This window comes from Typopeltis vanoorti, chromosome 17, assembly GCF_054136105.1.
Source record: "Typopeltis vanoorti isolate ZY-2024b chromosome 17, IOZ_Tvanoo_1.0, whole genome shotgun sequence".
Classification (NCBI taxonomy): domain Eukaryota; kingdom Metazoa; phylum Arthropoda; class Arachnida; order Uropygi; family Thelyphonidae; genus Typopeltis; species Typopeltis vanoorti.
Genome location: NC_143565.1, coordinates 87,767,109 through 87,787,561, shown reverse-complemented (window position 1 = coordinate 87,787,561; position 20,453 = coordinate 87,767,109). Strand labels below are relative to the sequence as shown.

The following is a 20,453-nucleotide window of genomic DNA, read 5'->3' as shown; positions in this document are numbered from 1 at the left end:
ACGCGTGAATTATTTTTCAGCTACAAATCTAACGTTATTTTCAAATAGATCATCGTTATAATATGCCATAAAACAAAGAGAAAGCGGGGGTAGGGGGAGGTAACAAGATAATTCTTGTAAGTCTTATTCATTTTTAATTTGAATTCTCTGGTTCGTAATTGATTGAATAAAGCAATCCTTATGAACAATAGAAGATCGTTTTATTTTATGCGCATTATAATTAAGATTAAAAATGTCTTAACGTTCAATTATAATTCGTATAAAATTGAAATTATGGAAATAATGGAGATATTTAAGTATAAAACTTATAACAAGAATACAATGGATCTTGCCGTTAGAGAATACGAACGATATCCATTTTAGTTGCTGATTACTGTCAAGCATCATGTATATGATAGAAATCAGCGGCTTTTATCTATCTCGGAAGTGACAGTTTATTTTATTTTATTTTATTATTATTTTTTTTAAAGCTTTGGCTTACACAAATTGCATTTTCAGGCAGGGGCAGCAAAATTAATACTGTTACCCTAACTTTTGGAAAACATTAGTCAAAATTAGTGGTATATAAATGGAAGACTGAAATGCCTGAAAGAAAAAAAAATGTTCGAGTTTCCATAGCAACGCCATCAGATTATCTAATCCGTATCCTACCCATGATACTAAATTATGTCATAGGTATAATTGGGATTGCCACTGTGTTAATTTTTTTATTTTTATTTTTTTAAATGTCATTGCTAAATGACAGACAGTGAATCCGTAAGCAATTCAGCAAGCATGGCAAAGATTACGTGCGCTCCCCCCCCCCCCCCCACACACGCGTACGACTATTTAGAAACTTCTTGACATCGTTGTACAAATATTTTATAGTTTTAAAGATATAGGCCTGTCTGTACTTGGAATGGTTCCCTCCACTCTATACCAAGAGTCCTGAGGATGAATGACGCCTTGTCGTTTTCGATAAGGCGTCATTCATCCGTTTTCATTCAGTCATTTATCTGTTATTTGGAATAATTTAATATTAATGAATATTAACGACACGTAATGGTTGGTTATTGTTATGTAATTCTGGTAGATGATTTTGACTGAAATTTGATAAAAATATGAAATACTTGCACAGCGCTTCACTACAAAACTCCGCCATTACATAACGATGCCATTTACTATATGACTTCCAACTCCCCATAATTCACGTCATTAGACTGTGACACTCATAAGACGTACAATTTGATGTTATTCAATGGCGGGGAAGCGTTGGAAAATATTCGTTCACGCTTCGCCGAAGAACTATTTGCACATTCGCAGAGCTTACGGCTCAGGACAGTAGTCACTTTCAAGTCTTGATGCCATTTTGACTGGCTTCACCTTCTTTTAACTTTTGTAAACATTTTATAATATTTTATAACATTCGCTGCAAGAGTTTCTAGCATAAAATGTATTCGCCACATGTAATCAAATTATTATTATTATTTTGAAAGAGGTGTCATTTTTATATGGTATTGAATGTCAAAGAGATTATTGTTGCAATAAAAATTAAATTCATAATTTTATTTTTAATAATAAAGTTATGTAGCATAATTTTACATGCATAATCGCCGCATGTGGTTGGTGGCGATGGGATTAGAAGCTGAGTCATCCCATATTCATGGGATGACTCAGCTTCTAATTATGTGACACCTCCAAGAAGTCCAAAGACTCATCGAGGGAGGGCATCTACTCTACAACTCAAAAAAATATATGAAAATTCTTACGACAGACAATTCTCCAAATTGGACTTGAATTTTTATTCACTGCGCTCATTTTCTCATGCATCGAAAGACAAATCTCACAATAGATTCGAACAGGAAGGGCGGGGAGCATTTTCGATTGTAGATCTCTTATTAGACTAGTTATAATTCAGACTGAAGCACTCTTTTTTTTTTTTTCGAACCTTTACGTACAACACACCACGAAAGGTGTAACGTCTAGATAGGACTGGAACATTGCATTTTAAAAAGAGAGAAACTTACATAAAGTTAAAAAGATAGTGAAGTTTTTAGTGCTGATGAGGTGGCAAGTAGAACTTTGGTCAGAATATCTTATTCTGGGATATCGAATGATATTTCATTATCATTCGACATATAAGCGAACCGAAGGATGCACGTTGTAAGCGAAATGAGGATCTCTAAATTCATCAAAAACGTTTTATAAATATTATCCTCACTGGTGCGGAAAGCACTTAATCATGAGAATTACTAAATTGTCAATAAAAAGAAAAAAGAAAAAAAGTTTTGAACATTGTCCTCATTCCATCTTTTCTATAAGACGATTTCATACCGACCATTTCCAGCACCAATTATTAAAGGCCAACAGGGATGATTGTCATGCCAACGAAACAACTTCCAGTGAAGACAAACGTTGCAAGAAACAGAAATAATAAATAAATCTTCAAAAGGACTAGATGTTGTATAATCTCAACTCGAAAATCGATTGGTAGCCAGAATTTGAGCTCATTTGTTGAGTAAGTATTCCAGCCATGATGGATGAAAAGTAATACGAGAATACAGTAGAAAACTGCCGCCATGTTGTTGTTGCGCCTAGTATCTATTATATTATTGCATGTAGTGTGTGAGTTGACCTCAACACACAGAGTTTGTACGCGCGCAGCTCTATGATCAATTTATCTGGAGTTGTGAGGTTATCGTCCTCACAATTCAGAAAAATTGACTCAAATTTTCAGAAAATCACTTGACCTTGGTGCCAAAGTTCAATAAATTTGAAAAGTGGTTGAAAAAAGGTCTTGGAAAAAATGTCGTCTCCTTGGTAACTAGAACCCAATATACACAGAATCGTTAGAGAAAATTAAAACAATAAGATTTAATTCTCGCTAACATAATCTGACAACCAAACGGATTGTGATTTCGTGGGTTTGCGACACGAATTCTTGCACTTTTAAATAACACAGATATGCGCGTACAAAGTTTAAAACCTCCATGATTCTCATATATGCATGAAAAGAATCAGCAAATCGTATTATTATGGTACACTGGACAAAGCGCAAGTCAAACGAAAGCAAACGCAAAAGAGTTCATCAACGAACTGAAGAAAAGAACCAACTCGTGACATCGCTCGAAACTTTCAAAGTAGCATATGTAACTGAAATGCCTCAGGCTAACTTCATCAATAAAAAATAAAATTAAATAAAAATTATCGATGTTATCAGAGAAATCAAAGTGCGCCAGCATAACAATACGCAAACGAGTGTACACATCGCTATTCTTCGCCAAGATCTCGCCAGAAGAGTCAAGAAACGCAGAAGACCACAATAAGAAGACAAACAGCAATCAATGTTCTGAAAGTTGACTGAATGATATCAAAAATATCATAAAGCACTTTGCTCAAATGAAAAATATGCCACTCAACCGCATGAACCTGATTTTTACAACTGAAATCATATACATCTTAAAAAAATCCATAATAATATAAGGTTGAAAGAAAAGGACAACAGCATATTATCGTCCAGTTGCTAATTTACGAGTACTGAAAAATACTACTATTAATGATGAATAAATGAAAATAAGACTGCTAATGAATTTTGGATATGACAGTTGTACAAATAAAAGTATGGTTTACGACTTAACCTAATCAATCAATTTTTGGATAAAAATGAATACATAATGTTAATCCTGATACACCTCGGAAAAAACTCGACACACTCTCGACAGAATATTCACATTCTTGCTTTAAAAAGCTGGCCTCTATAAGCATACGAGAATGACTATTGCAAACTAAGCTGCAGGCTATAAGATAGTCCCTTTGGATAATAAAAAAAAACAAAAAAAAAAAAACATTAATATCACCATACTATTGAGACGGGGGGGGGGGGGGACGAGTCACCCAGATCATTCAATATATACACATCAACGACAGTTAACCATCAAAAGTTCACTATGTCAGCACGCTGAAGACGCTGCAATAGTCTCCATCAAAAAAAGTAACAATTATAGAGGGGAAAACACGACTTAAACGTAACAGCAAAAGAACTCCGAAACGACTCGATTTTCTTCGATGCAGATAACACACAAATGATGTTTATTAGCAATACTAGAATCTCAGCTACGAAGCTATTCTATAATACGCCATGAAAGTAGCAACTGCAAAATATTTAGGCCTCCACCTCATGTGTTCATATGAAGACATGAGATGGAGTGTAGATGTCATTTTCACTATGGTCATCAGAAGCCGCTAATTCTTATTTCGTTACGGACTTGCTTTTTTTAAAAAAAATATTTATTTATTATTTTTTTATGGCTCCGCTTCCCTCCCACAAAATGGAATCGTTGTGAACCAGAATAGCAAGAATAATAACGTATGAGGCAGATCTGAGAAGCAGGCCCACAGCGAGAGAAATATTTGCTCAGCATGGTTCAGCTGATACATTACATGACGCTCCTCGGGGACTACTTCAAGCCCGATGCAGCGAGAAATATTCTGCACCGTGAGGCAACAAACACATCACATGCAGTATATGAGCCTACCAACGTGTCAAAGCATACGGGAAAGGAACGCGATTCCGTGTGCAAGACCCTTTTATGAGCATTTGTCTGAATATAAGAAATGTAACCGGTCACACAGTCCTGCAGTCAATCTATCCATCCGGTCCACCGTAACCATGGAAACAAAATAGCGGATAAGTACGTGCCAATATAGGTATGAGCAAAAATTAAAAGGGAAATATTTTTGCCAAATATTAGCTTCGGAGACCAAAAAAAGTATATGATTGTAGACAATATATTTTAAATTTTAGATTTTTATTAAAATACTAAATAACAATCCAATATGCTACTTGCAATTTTTAATGACATTTCAAATGTCATTAAAAATTGACATTTGAAATGTCAACTCAAATGTCAGTTCAAATGTAAAAACAGCAGATCAAAAATTCCTTTCGGAATCGTACTCGCCAAGTTGGTAATTCCATTTTTTATCGTTCAAGGTGGTTTGAAGTTCATCCTGATAAAGTCAGGTATAACAGTTCACCCTAATAAAGTATTCAGTTTTATTATAAATGCAGATGGTATCCACAAGGAAGAATTTGGCCAATTTTCAGCATGAACAAAACAATTCCTCTTTTTATTATAAATATAATCAATGATAATAAAATTATTAAAGCGTTCTCTGTTAATTTTTCCCGTGTTTTAATTACAAAGTTTCTTCAGACTAAATATCTGTAAGAAGAAGGAACGAAGTGAATAGCAACCGACAGTAGTTAATGAACTAACACAAGTTTCTGTTCGCTTCGAAATACAATTCTGCAATGCTTATTACGTATTTTGAATGGTGAAACGTGTATGCAGTCTAGTTAGAAACGTATTTAGTTAATAGTTTATGCGACATCTTTTTATAACTGCAGTTTAAAAAAATGACGAACTGTGCGACTGATCAATAGAATAGGAACAGAAATATGTTATCCTTCGCAGATTATTCAGGTCAGGTCAGCGACTAGATTTACAAAGAAAGATTTATGGTCCCTGACAAAATTAAACGCTCAAATTCACCAAACTGTTCATCAGTTTTACCTGAAAAATGAATTTCAGTGCAAGCAATATTCTCCTGTATATTCGAACTATGTAGAACTATTATTGTTGTTTATATGACAAAGCCTATCTAATGAAATCATTTTTCTTAAAAAAGATACTAATTCTCCACATATTCCAACGCTGTTAAAGTTTTATACTTTCACTCTGGTAGCTTTAGATGAATCAGAGATCCAAATGGCTTAATTTCAAACAAATATCATAAATTTTGGCATCCACCCTCCCAACACTAACTCTTTATACTTCGTTAAACTAATATTTCTAAGCCCTGATATTTATAAATAAGAACATTAAAAAGAAAAAAAAAATTAGTGTTTTTCAATGTTTAAAAGTTTTTTTCTTCCAATAAATTTCTTTTGAATGCCAACAAAAAATGCTTTTCTTGGCTGCAACCTAACAAATCGCTTGTTGCTATCTTATGATTAGCGCAGCGCTGATGTGACTAAATCAACTCTGCAGTTTCTTTTAAAAATCAACACTGGTGTATGATTCAGATTTGTTCAACCGACAATGTTATGTTATAGAGAGGTTTTTGAAGTGAAATCAACTTCACAGAAGGCGATTTCCTCACTCGAAATCATCCATTCAGTTGGATAAGACATGTACAGGTATAAGATCTGAAAACGTCGTTTACAGCAAGTAATAAAAAATCCTCCATTAACTTTTTCAAAGTCGCAGCTTCTTACCTATAATAAACATCTGCCGAAAGAGAGTTTATAAGAAAGTGTTGATTTCACTGACTTAAACTAGGATTGAGACTTTACGGTTTTGTCGAGGTATCTTTCGCCGAATCTATGTACCAAAATATTCACCAGACCTTGGGTAAGCTAAAACCTGACCTTGTTGAGCCAGGAAAGTATGAAATAACCATTCCTTTCTCTCTCTCTCTCTCCCCTTGACGCAGTCGCGACATTTGCCCTTCGAAGATTGTAAAAACCTGAGTTCGATGGCGCTTATGATGAGAGATGAGTCCGCGAGGTTAGCCTAGTGGTTATGCACCTCGCAACCATATGGGGATGGAGTGTCCTAGGTTCGATTCCCGTCGACGACGTGAGGAGCTTAAGGATCTTCCTCAGCCATAGCCAAGTTAGCCGGTCTTGGGCGTGGACAGCAGGGTTTTTCATCCCACAAGCAGGCAAACCAGCCCCATGAACACACACGATATAGTCAGTAATACTTAAAACAACCCCTCCAGCCATAGGTCTGAAATGTCAGCTATGCAGGTCCCGAGCCCGGATAAAAAAATGGGGGGGGGGGGAATTAAGGTGGTGCCGTACCTCCCCGTAAAAGGGCTCACGGCCGTTGAATCACCATACGAAATGAACGAATGATGAGAGATCTTTACGTGGACTTCTTCAAAGTGAAGAAGTGGTAGCCTGTTTTGCTCAGCTTGTTTCCTCTCCTGCACACTCAGATTTTTTTTTTAATCCAGCTAAACTAGAAGGAAAGTACTAAATTATAAAGAGATACTTGGAGATTGTCACCATTGGATTAACAGCGCTATGGTCGATTTATGTAACTTGCGATTTAAAAAAAATATAGCACTGATGCCTTCCTGATGAATGGGAAACAGTCAACAGCCATTAAAAAAAAAAAAAAAAACAGCATGCACCAGCGTAAATGCCAGATAAACTCGGCGTGCTTCATAACAAAGAATATCACCGTCTGTATGAAAGTCATACTGAAAGGTTAATCTGGACTCAGCAGAATTATAAAAACCGATATCGCGTATAGCAATTTCGATTTAGTGCTAATTTTTTTTTGTTAGCAATAACTGCTGATACACTAAAGATCAAAAACCTTTTAAGGCTAGAAATCAATAACCTGATTACTCAGAAAGTATTACCGTACTTTAATTTGCTCCATAACCTAACCTTTAACTAATCTAATCTTAATTTAACTTTAATCTAACCCACGGACTACAGAAACTCCAGAGTAAGAGTAAAACAGACAAGCGTAGACAAAAAAAAAAAAAAAAAAAGACAGCAGAAATAACATTCACGCTCGTTTCATATGAATTATATACTCCTCGCCTTTTTATTTTAATACAGCCACGCATGTCACTAGAACTGTGCGCATTTTTTTTTTTTAATCTACAGTGGCACTTAAAGCAGACAAGATAGCAACAAAAACAGGTAACTCCTCGTATAACGCGGATGTTGGGTTCCATAGAAATGCCGCGTTATGTAAATCGCGTTATGCGAGACTAGACTCAGATCACATAGAAAAGTAAGGTTATGTTCCGAAATCGTTTTTGTTTTTAATTGTATAAACAACAATGACATATCCCACAAAAAATATTTTTATTTAATTCAGGTAGTTCATGTAAGGTAAGAAAATATATAAACTATGAAACAAATGCATAGTATAAACTTATAAAAATTACACATTGTACGCAAACATCATTGCACATAATGCATAAATGTTTTAGGCAAAATAAAATAAAGTGCATATTTTTATCGGCATCACTCTCTTCAAAACGAACATTTCGTAGATGTTCTTTATTTACGAGTGGCCGGATGCCATCATCACTTGAAATCTCTTGGACATCATTTGCATAATTCATCATTGCATACTTCGGCTGGTTTAGTTATCAAGAAGTCAGTAATAAGACCTTGCTTACCACTATGCTGCAATTTTTTATTACGTTCATAATATGGAGCTAAACAAATATCCAATTGTCTCGTGAATTTTCCGGAGCGCTCCATTGAGGGATCATTATCCGTAAAATAACTTCCTAATTTTTTTTTGCCAAGTTCAATCCTTCTGCTCATTTCTTTGAACTGAATTCTTTAACGGATTCATCACAATCAGAATCTTCGGCAGAACTTTCCCCGCCATTTGCTTCGACGTCATCCATTAATTGTACCAGTTCCTCATCAATTAATTCATTAATTTCGTTTTCAATCATATCGCAAAAGCCCTCTAAGTGGCAATTACTATAAAATAAAACTTTTACATAAAAAAGCGTTACATATTGTATGTAACTCACCAGAAAATAAAGTGCTCAGCTCGAGATGAACACACTTATGATTTTTAATGCGCTTTCCCCGCAGAAAACGAAGACAACTTTCAACAATAAACACTTTATACGATAAATAATTGACGTAGATGCGTGCTAAAGGGTATTTCTCCTAAAATAAATTCGCAACTTATAACTACATGCGCGATACGGGCGGACGCAAAATTTAACGAAGATAAAATCTGATTTTTAAGTCGCGCGGTGAAAATATAAAGGGTTACTGCAATTTGTAGATCGTGTTTTTATCGAAAAAACCGCGTTGTATAAATACCGCGTTGAATAAGGGTTACCTACAATTTGTAGACAGCGTTATATCAGAACCGCGTTATACGAGGGTTACCTGTAATAGCAACCAATTTGTTTATATTGCAGTGACAAAGAAGCATTTATTGGTGTCAACCAACTTATTGAAAAAAAAAAGTTGATTTCTTTAAAACGTCAATGCGAACCTATTTTATGATTGATTTTTTATTAACGTTCATTATGCAAAATAAATTGCAAAATTAAGCGAAGATATTTTAAGCAGGCAGTTACTGCAATTCCACCAGAGAGAAATTGTCCACATTCTCCGAAATAATGAATCATTTTTAGATAACTTTTTAACCAATATGAATTCGTTAAATGTTTTATTGTTCCAAAAGTTTAGAGAAACTTAGCAGCTAAATTATTATAAACAGTTGCATTTGTCAGGACTATTAATAACTACGATTTTGGCAGTTGCATATACAGTTCGGAACACCAACTTGTCGAGTGGTGCGTGCGTAACATTAGTGTGACTGCTTCGCATGCGCTTGTGAATGCTTTCATGTGTCTTTTTTTTAAGTCGCGCGGTGTGGCTATTCCATAATTATCAAATTATGGAATAGCTACAGGACAGATATTTTCAAAACAGTTCCAGCATTCCTTTTTACAGGTGAGCAGGCCATGTTGCAGAATGATTTGAATAGGCTGGAACTGTGGGCATGGGAAAATGGGTGTCAGTTCAATGTCAGTAAATGTCAAGTCATCCATTTTGTGATTAGATATCCAATGTCATATTATATTGGTGGGATTATGCTAGAAGAAACTGATGAGGCTAGGCATCTTGGAGTGCTATTAGATAGGAAGTTGAAATTCATGGACCACGCGGCAAAGATTGCAAATGCAACTCAAAAGATAATACAATGCTGAAATGAACTTTCATGTGTAAAGATAAGGATGTTATTTTGCCTTTACAAGGCCTTGATAAGACCTTACTTGGACTATTGTGCGCAGGTCTGGTCTCCGTTGTGATTCCAATATAGTGGAGAGAGTGCAAAGGATAGTGTTAAAAATGATATGAGGATTGTGGAATACTGATTAGGAAGACAGATTGGGAATTTGTACACTGCAAACACTAGCAAACAGGAGAAAGATGGGTGATATGATTGAGACTTACAAACTTCTGAAAGGATCATACAGGATTTCAATTGATGGAATTTTTCAATTTATGGAGGGTGGAGAAAGGACAAGAGAACATCCTTGGAAGTTGAGAATGAAGGGCAATAAGAAGGGGGGGTGAGGGCTAGATTTTTCTCTCAGAGGGTGGTGCGTGATTGGAATGGATTGCCATTGGATGTTGTGAGTTTAAGCAGCATGAATGAATTCAATAATAAGTATGATAGCTGGTGTGTGTAGCATGTGGCCTCCCTCAATGAGTCCCTGACTCCCTGGAGGTCTCTCTTAATAATAATAATTAAGTTCACTTCAAAGGATTTCTTAAAGAGTGTAGCCAAGCCTTCAGTAAAACATATGAAATATAATTTAAAACTAAATAAATAAATAAAAGATAAAATATTGCTGCTGGTGGAGATCGCGTATTCGCTATCTTCACCAATATTTACGAAATATTTCACAAATACTGGTGGTAACGAACACACGATAACGTTACCTTAATCCCAGTGTCATATTGTAGAGGTTGTTACTAAAACTACACCAGCTACTTTCAACGATGACCTTTGTTAGCCAAATAATTTTATTTTCTAAAGGTCGTAGTAGGATGAATTTCAGGAATAAACAAACAAACAAAAAATAAGTCATTGACACACTTTGCTTAAATAAATTACTTGTCCCCAGTTTTCCGTTCTGGCCGAAAGGTTATTCACAATGTTGTTAATATGCCTGCAAAGAAATTTGTTTAGCCAGCGAAGTTAAATTCCAATAGCTTATGCAGGCTATATGCGTCACAAAGCACGATCTCAACCTAATTAAACATCTCTCTCACAGATGCTTAATTGGGTTAAGATCAGGTGAATGTTAATCATTCAAGATGAGTGTTGTTCTTCGTGCGTCTTCGAACTAATTCTTCGTAACAGGCGTCTAGTGTCGTGGCGCATCATCATCATTCTGGCACAACCTAACAGGACACACGTGGTCGGTTATGAGCTACATAGGCTACACGTTGGTCAATACGTAACAGGAGTTGTAATTCTGACCGGCAAATCATACGATACCACTTTCATCGGCCTAAATGGCAGAAATGCGTCGATTCGCGTTGTCCTGCGTCATACGCGTTGCCGTCCACCTGCGCGATGCAGCGAGAACCGTCAGACTACCTTTTTCTGTAGTGTTCAAAGGGCGAGTTGCTAAAACTACACCAGCTACTTTCAACGATGACCTTTGTTAGTTAAGGAGAGGATCTTGCAGACCTTTATGCATACAAAAGTGCGGAACATCGTCAGCTGGGATATTGTCTATTAGCCCGCAAGAGACTTCACACCTTTCTTGACCATCCACTTTCCATACTCCTTTATAGTTTCGTTGGCAGGCAGGAGTTACGTTAAGCTGCATTCTGTGTACAGATTAACCGCCGTGGACCGTAAGATCAACAAGATACCATATCCAAGATGAAGGCACCACGCTCAGTTCCCCAACGATCTTCTCCTTTTCAAACTCCATGATGTCGTTACGTTTTCTTCTACATGTAAGTTAATGGAATAAACCTGGCTATGGGTTGTCGAAACTAGCGTGCCGAAGTTACATTTCACTGGCAGAATAAAATTTCAATATAACGTTGAATAATGACGTACGTTATAAGAGAACAGTTTTCAACAGTATAACGAAAACAGAAGACCATCATCCGATAGTTAGACTAGAAAGCGCATGTGATAAGAAGCAATAGGCAACAAATAAAAGTTAAAAACCCGTAAAAGAAGGAACAGACACAGAAATCCATGCTAATTATGAAAAAATAAACAGACAAAAAATCAAGTAAGATTAATGTACGCGTGATAATTTATAGAAAATAAAATAGCTGCCGTAGCGCAATTGGAAGAATAGCGGAACATTGAGCCCTTCGGTTGGAAAAGACCTGGGTTCAATTCTCGTGGTCACGAGGGGAATCCTTATATGAACTTTTTCAATTGAAGGCGAATTAGTCGGTCTCATATGGTGGTAGTAGAGTTTTTTTCTCTCCCGGAAACTCGGGTTTTTCATCTCACGTACAGACAAATCGGCCTTCAGAACACACGCAATTTACAGACAAATATACTGCAGTTGGTGATGATGGGCGATAGATGGCGCTGATGGTAGTAATTGGATAATTAAGTTGCGGAGAGAATGAGATATATTTAGCGAAGTAGAGTGGTGTGCCCTCCCACGATGAGTCCTTGGAAACATTGAAAAACGAAAATATAAAATTAAAGACGCTTAAGGGTGAATGGTACTGGAGAGAAGAAAGGAACATTACTGATGATAGAGGGTAGTGAATAGTAAAGAATTAAATACGGCTTGCAACAATATTGGAAGGAAAAATAATTGGGGTAATTACATTTCTGCACGTTAGATAAAAGTACTAGTAAAAAAAAAAAAAAACTTTGCACACATCATTAATGAAACACGAGAACCAACCAGTTCGAAAGAACTATCAGGGCAATGAAACCTTTATCAGCAGGGCAGCACTCATGTCTTTTAAGTAGTGCAAGTTACGGCAACTCTGACACCGACGATTGTATTCTCATAAGCTCTCGGGTCAAAATTTCGAAACTTCCGAAGTTTCTACATATAAAAATTTATCCACATTATCCACTATTTCTATATATTAAATAACATTTGCTATTTAATGTTATGTTGTTTTTTTATTTTATAAACTTCCATACGCTACATTTGATCACTAGTGTCAGGACTATTTACCTCGGTGTTATTTTTAAATAGCTCATGATCCTTCAATATTTAAAAAACTGAAATGCAACCTCATGAAAAATTTCATGTCTGAATTTCACTGTCTAATTTACAATTATTCAGAATTAAAGAGAAAGGTGTTCAATTCCGAAACCCATCGTCCAGTTACTCGCGCAAGATTATGAATCGAAAAGGAACACTTAGCAAAATACATTAAAACAGTTCTGCACGATTACGTTTTGAACTGCCCATTCGTAAAAAGTTCTAGGACAATGTTTAAACTAGCCAATCAAAAGCTATTCAAGTGTACGTGCATATTTGATCAGTCTATTTGACTTTTTTAACGACACCGCCATTATCTCAATCCACTACGAATTAATAGACGATTTTCTCGACGTGAGCAATCGGAAGTACTTCATGCGATAAAAATCACAATTTTAAATAATGGTATTCCCAATATGGAATGTATTATTAATATGAATTACAGTATCTTACTTTTTTTCCCTTTAGTATCCACTTTGAAAGATATCCATATTGCTGTAGAAAATCACCAAGAATTATACCAAATCTAGACACTCTAATCCTCTTAGTAGTTCACCAATCATGTGTACACACTTTTCACTGTATTTAGAATTCCACCATCCTTGAAAGAGCGGAATGTCTGGGCAAAGATTAAGCACAGGTGACAGATGGTCGTATCTTCATGCTGAAAGAGCGAAATAAACAGTTAATGTTTCCAAGTTGCTAAGCGTTCTCAGACACTTTATTTCTAGAAAAAAGCCTAGACAGGATTATTTGTTTATTTTTATAAAAATGTCCAGTACACTACAAATAAGAGATTACTCAAATTTATACCATTATTGTATAAATTTGGAAAAACATTTGTGCAGTAAGAAGAGATTTGCTGCTCAAAATATAGTTGCTCATATTTCGAGAATTTGATCCGATAAGGATTTCTTGTGAAGTAGACTTGAAATGAGTGCTGGAACACTTTCAGAATGATTAGTCTTGTAGGAGAAGACGATATCTCGTGATCAAACAAATGAGGGGGGGGGTATTGTTCAGATATGTAATAAAAGATATCCCAGGAAAGAGCGCAGCAATTATAGTCATTGTGCATCAATCAGCAGTAATGAAAATAAGGTGAATGGTGGTCTTAGGGAAGTGCAGATCTGTTTTAAAAGGGAGAATTAGATATTAGAAGCTCAACAAAGGTTCGTTTATAGCTTTACTGGATTATGCAAATAGCCTAGCAAAACTGGAAATAAGGTGATAACAATTAGTGATGCATATCCATATGTGCAAAAGACGTGCACAGGTGGGATTTGGAAATTGAGATGGTTCTCATTTAGTAATGAACTTCGCTAAGGGAATGTCTTTTTCCTACTGATATTCATTCTGATGACGAAAAAGGGTTTTGAAAACCACCCACGAATAGAAAAGCAAAAATGCTATGCTGTAAACGATGCGGGCACGTAAGTGAAAGAAGTTGCAGTAAATGGAACCAAATGTGTGTTGCAAATTACAGGCTTACAGTTGATACTAAGAAGATTCTCATTATAATTTCAAATCAGAGGCAAAAGTGTTTTTGAATTGGATATGAAATTCTTCGGACTGTTAATTTTAAATATTTGTTAAATATGATTTAAAGTGGCGAAGGTATAGATGAGGAAATATCGAGAATACTAATAATTAGAGCACGGGTTCCTCAATGGTGTCCGTCATTTGTTATGGATTAACAAAGTTCTACGAAAGTGCAAGCTTTTGATCAAAAGCTGTTCGAGATCATTAGATATTCTATATCTTATCCTGATATGAAATGCGAACTGCGTATTTTCTGATCGGTTTATCTTTTACGAGATGATGATAATAATAACCGAGTTTGTAGGAGGAAAACACCGCCATCCAACCAATGTTCCTTCAATCTAATCGCACGTGTGGGTATGCAGCGACCGCCGCACAAGATCAGTAGTATATGATTTAAAAAGAAAAAAAAAAAAAGAAAGAAAGAAAGAAAGTCTTCTTGATACTAGCATGATATGCATATTTTACGTACAATTATCTTTTCAGTATAAGATCATTTTCTTTTCTTTCTTTTTTTTTTTTTTTTTTTTGTAATTTTGAAACCTTATAAACTGTAAAGCATTAATGCACTTTATTCGAAAATTAACTGTCCCCACCCACGTAAACCTGACTGATGCTTAAAAAACATCATGGCTTGCGCATCTGCCTCCTTGGCTTAGAAGGAACATTGTTTCCAACCGGAGGCCATGGAGGTTACCGAGGTACTGGATAAGGAAAGGGAAGAAAGGTTGGTTGAAGAAAGGAACTTTGAGCGATGCATCTATTAATAAAAACAAAAACTTAGAAAAATCTTAAGAATGACGAAGAAACTCTTGAAGAAATCTACACGTGATGATGACTTGAAGAAATACAACTAACTCAGAACTGAGTAAGAAATTTTCTTAAAAAAAAAAAAAAAAATGTAGGCAGCAGAAATCCAAGTTCAACTTGCTTCTGACAGAGTTTCTGGTCGTTCTGGTCCTCCGCATTTACTTTATAAATGCATGTCACAGTGATGTTTTATTCGAATCCCATGAATTCAGGAAGAGATGCACATTTTTCTAAGCTTATTTTAACCAAAGTACAATTATCCATCTCAGACGAAGAAAGCAGTTCTCTCACAGCACATGCAAATTAGTTTAAGCGAGAATACACATTCAATTATAAAACACGGACAGTCTTAACTATGATTACAAATTCTTCAGATCTTGTCGCAACGAACTTGTCTTTTCTTATGATAATATCAGGTGTTTTTTTTTTTTTTTTTGCTCTAAATTCTCATTTTCCAGTACCCTACAAATCCTTTGAATCTACCCAGGTGGCCGTTGGCAACTAATACAATCCTGCTTAACTGGTTTCCATTCATATGGTTCTATGCGACTAAATGACACGACAAAATCTGATATTCTTATAAGGCCGTATTCTTTTCTAAGTAAGTAATATTTTTTAAATAAAATAGATATAAAATTAGCAGGAAAGTAGACATATTTCAGAAGACGACTTCCTTTATGCATGCTTTTTTGTGTGTCTTTAATGAATAATGCTAGATTAGCATCTTAAAATGTATTCTTGGGAATAGTGACGTTTACCAAAAAAAAAGTTGACGTAAATCTTGCACAAATCCTAAAATGAACAGTAGAGAGGCAAACTAGACTTTAAAATGGTTGCGAAATGATGCCAGAAACTAGTAGTGATGCACAAAGTACTGAGACACAATAGAGTCGCTGCTTAGTCATCACTCTGCCTGCTGTTCAAGCGAGATGGTCGAGATAAAGGTGCGAAGCCCAAGACGTCACTGCACTTTCAGCCTCCTTAAAAACAGCGTGATCAATAAGGCACACACACACACATGGAGATCTCGTGGCACGTGCTATAATGCATAAGAAGAAACAGCGTTCGGAGTTTCTTAGCTGTCCACTAAGACTGATAACTCGGAGATGCTGCTGGGCATTGCTTGCACTTCCGGGTGTCCATGCTTACAGCGATAGGGGGAAGAAAGTGAAGGGCAAAATCTATACACACTATGTAAATATTCTATCGGAAACATATTTTAAGATTAATAAACCTATACGAAAAAGCAATCATCATGACAAGGAATTGTAGAAATACCTTTCGTTGCTTTCAAACCATAAATTTCAACTCTATTCTGAGATGCATAGACACAAATCAACAACTATCCTGCTACAAATAATATCAAAGTATTTTTAAAACATTCCATGCTAAGCCTACCAGCAAATGCGTTTAAGCATACCATTCCTCAGAAGTAACTTGGTACTGCGGTTGGAACTACCCATCAAGTTTAAATATCTCGCAATCCTTTTTTTTTTAATAACTGATAGCTGGGTAATAACGGATAAAATACACGCATTCTCCAGGAATTTAATGAAATATTCGTGTGTGAGCAGTCAGCGGAAAACACTTGCTCAGAATACGACAGAACAGGGACATGAAAACCGTCTTGATTTTATAGAAATATTTCCTGATGCAGTCCTAAACGTGTGTTTAATGAGTTCAGTAAGCCTTTTCAGAAAAATGGTAGCAATCAAGAGTAGTGATGAAAAATGCTAATTGGGTCAAGACAGAAAGTCCTCGAAGGGGGAGCTTAATTTTAGTCTCTACCCAGGTATCATTACGCAATGTCACTGATAAAGATTCAAATACAATTATTGGTTTTGTTTTCCCATGTGTTAGCTTGTCTGACATAGGCACTTGGATAAAAAGTTATCGTATTGGACAGGTTCATATGAAACACACTACTATAACGGCATTCTATCTGTGGCACGTTCTCAATTTTCTAATAACGAAAGAAGATAGCAGTTAAAATTACGTCCAGAGACAACATTCAAATTTCAACTATTTGCGCAATTGCAGAAACGTGAAACGTCATATCCACAATTCAGATTTAGAAATAAACCCCTACAAGTAATGTTGAAAGAAAACCCGGATATAACCCACGCAGCTAATGCAATGAATAAAAATGTAACTCGTAGCACAAAAAGGGTATACAACAAAGAATAGCGAGAAGTTATTGCATTTTCAGGGAAGAACGCCTTATACACATGGGAACTAACAGCTTTAAATTTACTAAGGTTATTCCAACGACTACAATGTTAGAAATTAAGGTCTAGCTATAAATAATTAAAGATTAACGGTATCGTGCCAAATTACATTTCGTCAAAAGTAATGATCATATCCGTGTAAAGATGGCGCTGTAGTGTTGAAAGGACGAAATTTTCAAATAGTCTAAATTTACTTTCTGTATCCTTGAGAGGATACTTTTCCTATGATGGCATAGATTGATTTGACGTAATACTGAGCTCATTTATCATTGCGTAAAAATCTGGGAAATAAAGATCGTCTTTGGGTGATTGAAAACGCATAATAAATAAGGAAACATTCAGAAGTGTTTATAGAAACGAACCTTCCACTTATTTGGACTTTCAAAGTGCAATAATGTCACATAAACAATGTAGTTTTTCTATAGATGGCTTCGGTGTAGAGACTCTACAGGTTGTCACTATTTATTAATATTGCAATTATCTTCGGACATAGTTGCAGGGATTTAAAAAAACAAAACAAAAACGTATTAGATAACAATTAAAAGGTAACCAATAAATGAACTGCACACCTAAATGCTTTTATAATTCAATTTTCTTTAGCTTTTGCAAGAATTTTTGTCAAAATGAACTTTTCTGAACCATATTAATTGATAACAGTGATCCGCGAAGCTATATTTGCGATGATAATTTATACATCAGTAGATACCGAGTAAATTCTTCTTCTTCATAGAAAGCCATATAAAATCCATATAAATTGCTTGCTGCCGACATGTGAATTGACTCCAGTGTTATGCGGGGGAACACACATACATATATACAACCATAATGCATGCTAGAAATGGCTCACGTACATAAAGGTCACCTCATTTACTAACATACGCCCCGATAAGGGACGGCAATGATTCGCGTGCTTGTAAACCACTCTTGAAACTTCGCATAGTCACGCGCCTGCACACAAACACATAACAAACGCTTTGCCGGGAAGGATACTTATTATTTACTATCTTCAGTGGTTACTTACGGTAGCTGCAGTGCGGTGAAGTAAGGCTTAAGAAGCATTTCTCACTAAATCCTCCTTGATTACGAGAAACCTGTGACTGTGCTGCTGAGAGAGGGCGCTGCATACCACGATGAACGAGATTCTCTAAAAGGCGACTGATTCCGTGCTTCCAGTCTCGTATTCTGTTTAAGCGGTATGTCGGCGAGGAGCAGAGGGACAAGATAAAGTGAAGCGAGAACACATTAAGGACAAGAAGTACGACACGTGGAACCCCTGCACACGGTGCTCACTAAAGTCTCGTTCCAAGTCCGCGTTACCCAGTAGCCGAAAAAGAGCGATTGCTGTGACGTCATCAAAATCCAGTCATTGTCAGCAACAGGTTCACGTGACTCACTTTTCACCAAACATCACGGGATTTTTTCTGATTAACAAACACACTTTATTTCGGTCTGCGCGTTAGCAATATTGGCCCACTTGAAAACATTGGAAAGGGAGGAAGTTTTATGTGTAAACAACATTTAAACGAACCTCAGCTACTTTCGGTAAAACAGTGTTAAAAATTTTAGTACCAAATAGAACGTCCCTCTTAAACCAAAAGGAGAAGAAAAAAAATGCACTTAACCTAAATTCATGAAGAAATTAAATAAAATAAAGGAATGCAGTCGTAGAGATTTTTCTGTTTATAAATAACCTTTTTTACCGATGTTGAAGAGTCATGCCAGCTCAAATGGATGTTTTAATGATATTTTTAAAACTGTTATGAAATTTAATTAATTAATGCAACCGGCAAGCTAATTAGACAAGGAAGTGTAACTTTAATTTACAGATGGACAGAGCGATTGTAAAAGTGTTGTATTAGTATAAAAGATCGATTTACTGCTACACTTAAGGAACTGATTTCATCCCAGAAATATGAACCTCAGTCATCGAGAGAGGATGAAATCAGGAAGTGGCAAAAATGGCTTAACTTCCTATCTGGGAGGAGAGAGAGAGAGAGAGGCCCAACTGTTCCGTATAGATTTTGTCTTGTACTCAGATATTGCACAGCAAATTCTTATCCTTTAATTGCTGCTTTATTTATCCCTTTTTGGATTTTATAAGCAAGTCAGAAAATGCAACCGATGTGCTGGTATTATACGAGCACAATTTCATTTACGGTAGATTTTCATATCGACGAAGGCATTTAAATCTTCATCGACATGCTAATCTAATATGAAACTCTTTTTCAGAATATATATGTAGCACTTGTATTCCCTCCTAAAATATTTTTAAAAAAAATCAGCATTGATTCCTAAGAACTGAATTTCAATTCGAAGAACCACGCATCAAACATCCTGAAGAGAATAAAATTTAATTGTCCACTCACGATGTATCAAATCAAATGTAACAAATTTCGTATTTTGCGTTATCTTTTGGTATGTTGGGAATGCATATTTTTCATATACATGTAGAAAGTTTTTTTACCTTGGGTGTAATATACGTTAAAGATACCAAGAAATTTTATATAATTGGTTTTAATCCTTTTTCCAAGTAAGCAAAACAAAGTTTTGCGCGTGAAATATATTCACGTCTGAGTTACTTGTATATAGAGGCTAATGACTTCATATCCTTTGCCTTACTATGTATCCCATAATGCAAAGCACCGCCCCCCCCCCCCTTTCAGGCGTGTATAATGCAATGCATAATGGGAAGAGCCACTACCCAGACCGGTTTCGACCTTTATTAAGGTCTCTTCGGTGGGAGTCAGACCCCGGGGGAGATACCAAGGTTGAAGTAATGCAGAAGTCATATATACCTCATATACAAGTAGATAAAAGGTGTTTGATCTTCTTAATAAAAATCTGTGGATGAGAGAAAGATGTAGAAAGTTTTTTTACCTTGGGTGTAATATACGTTAAAGATACCAAGACAGATACAATGTATAAAATTTCTTGGTATCTCTGGGGAGGGAGTGGGGGACTATTACGATGTCAAGTTAACGAAGAATGTCAACTGTGGGAATTTTTTCACTTGGTTACAGTATATCATACCTGACAAGGAATTATATTCTTGTTTTAATTCTTACTTAAGTATAAGCAATGTTTGCGCGTGGAATATCA

At 35.9% G+C, this 20,453-nt stretch overlaps 1 protein-coding gene across 5 annotated transcripts in view; it reads right to left on the bottom strand.

Annotated features, from left to right (window-relative positions):
• Nucleotides 1-20,453, bottom strand: part of LOC150097606 (uncharacterized) — a 446,553-nt gene that overhangs the window by 170,584 nt on the left and 255,516 nt on the right. For 4 of the 5 annotated variants that reach the window (XM_090406901.1, XM_090406900.1, XM_090406899.1 and 1 more), the window contains one exon: nucleotides 13,228-13,438. The gene's annotated coding sequence lies outside the window, so the exon portion shown is untranslated. Of the gene's footprint in view, nucleotides 1-13,227; nucleotides 13,439-18,375; nucleotides 18,392-20,453 lie in introns of those variants that run through there. The other variant, XM_090406903.1, reaches the window with a different exon arrangement.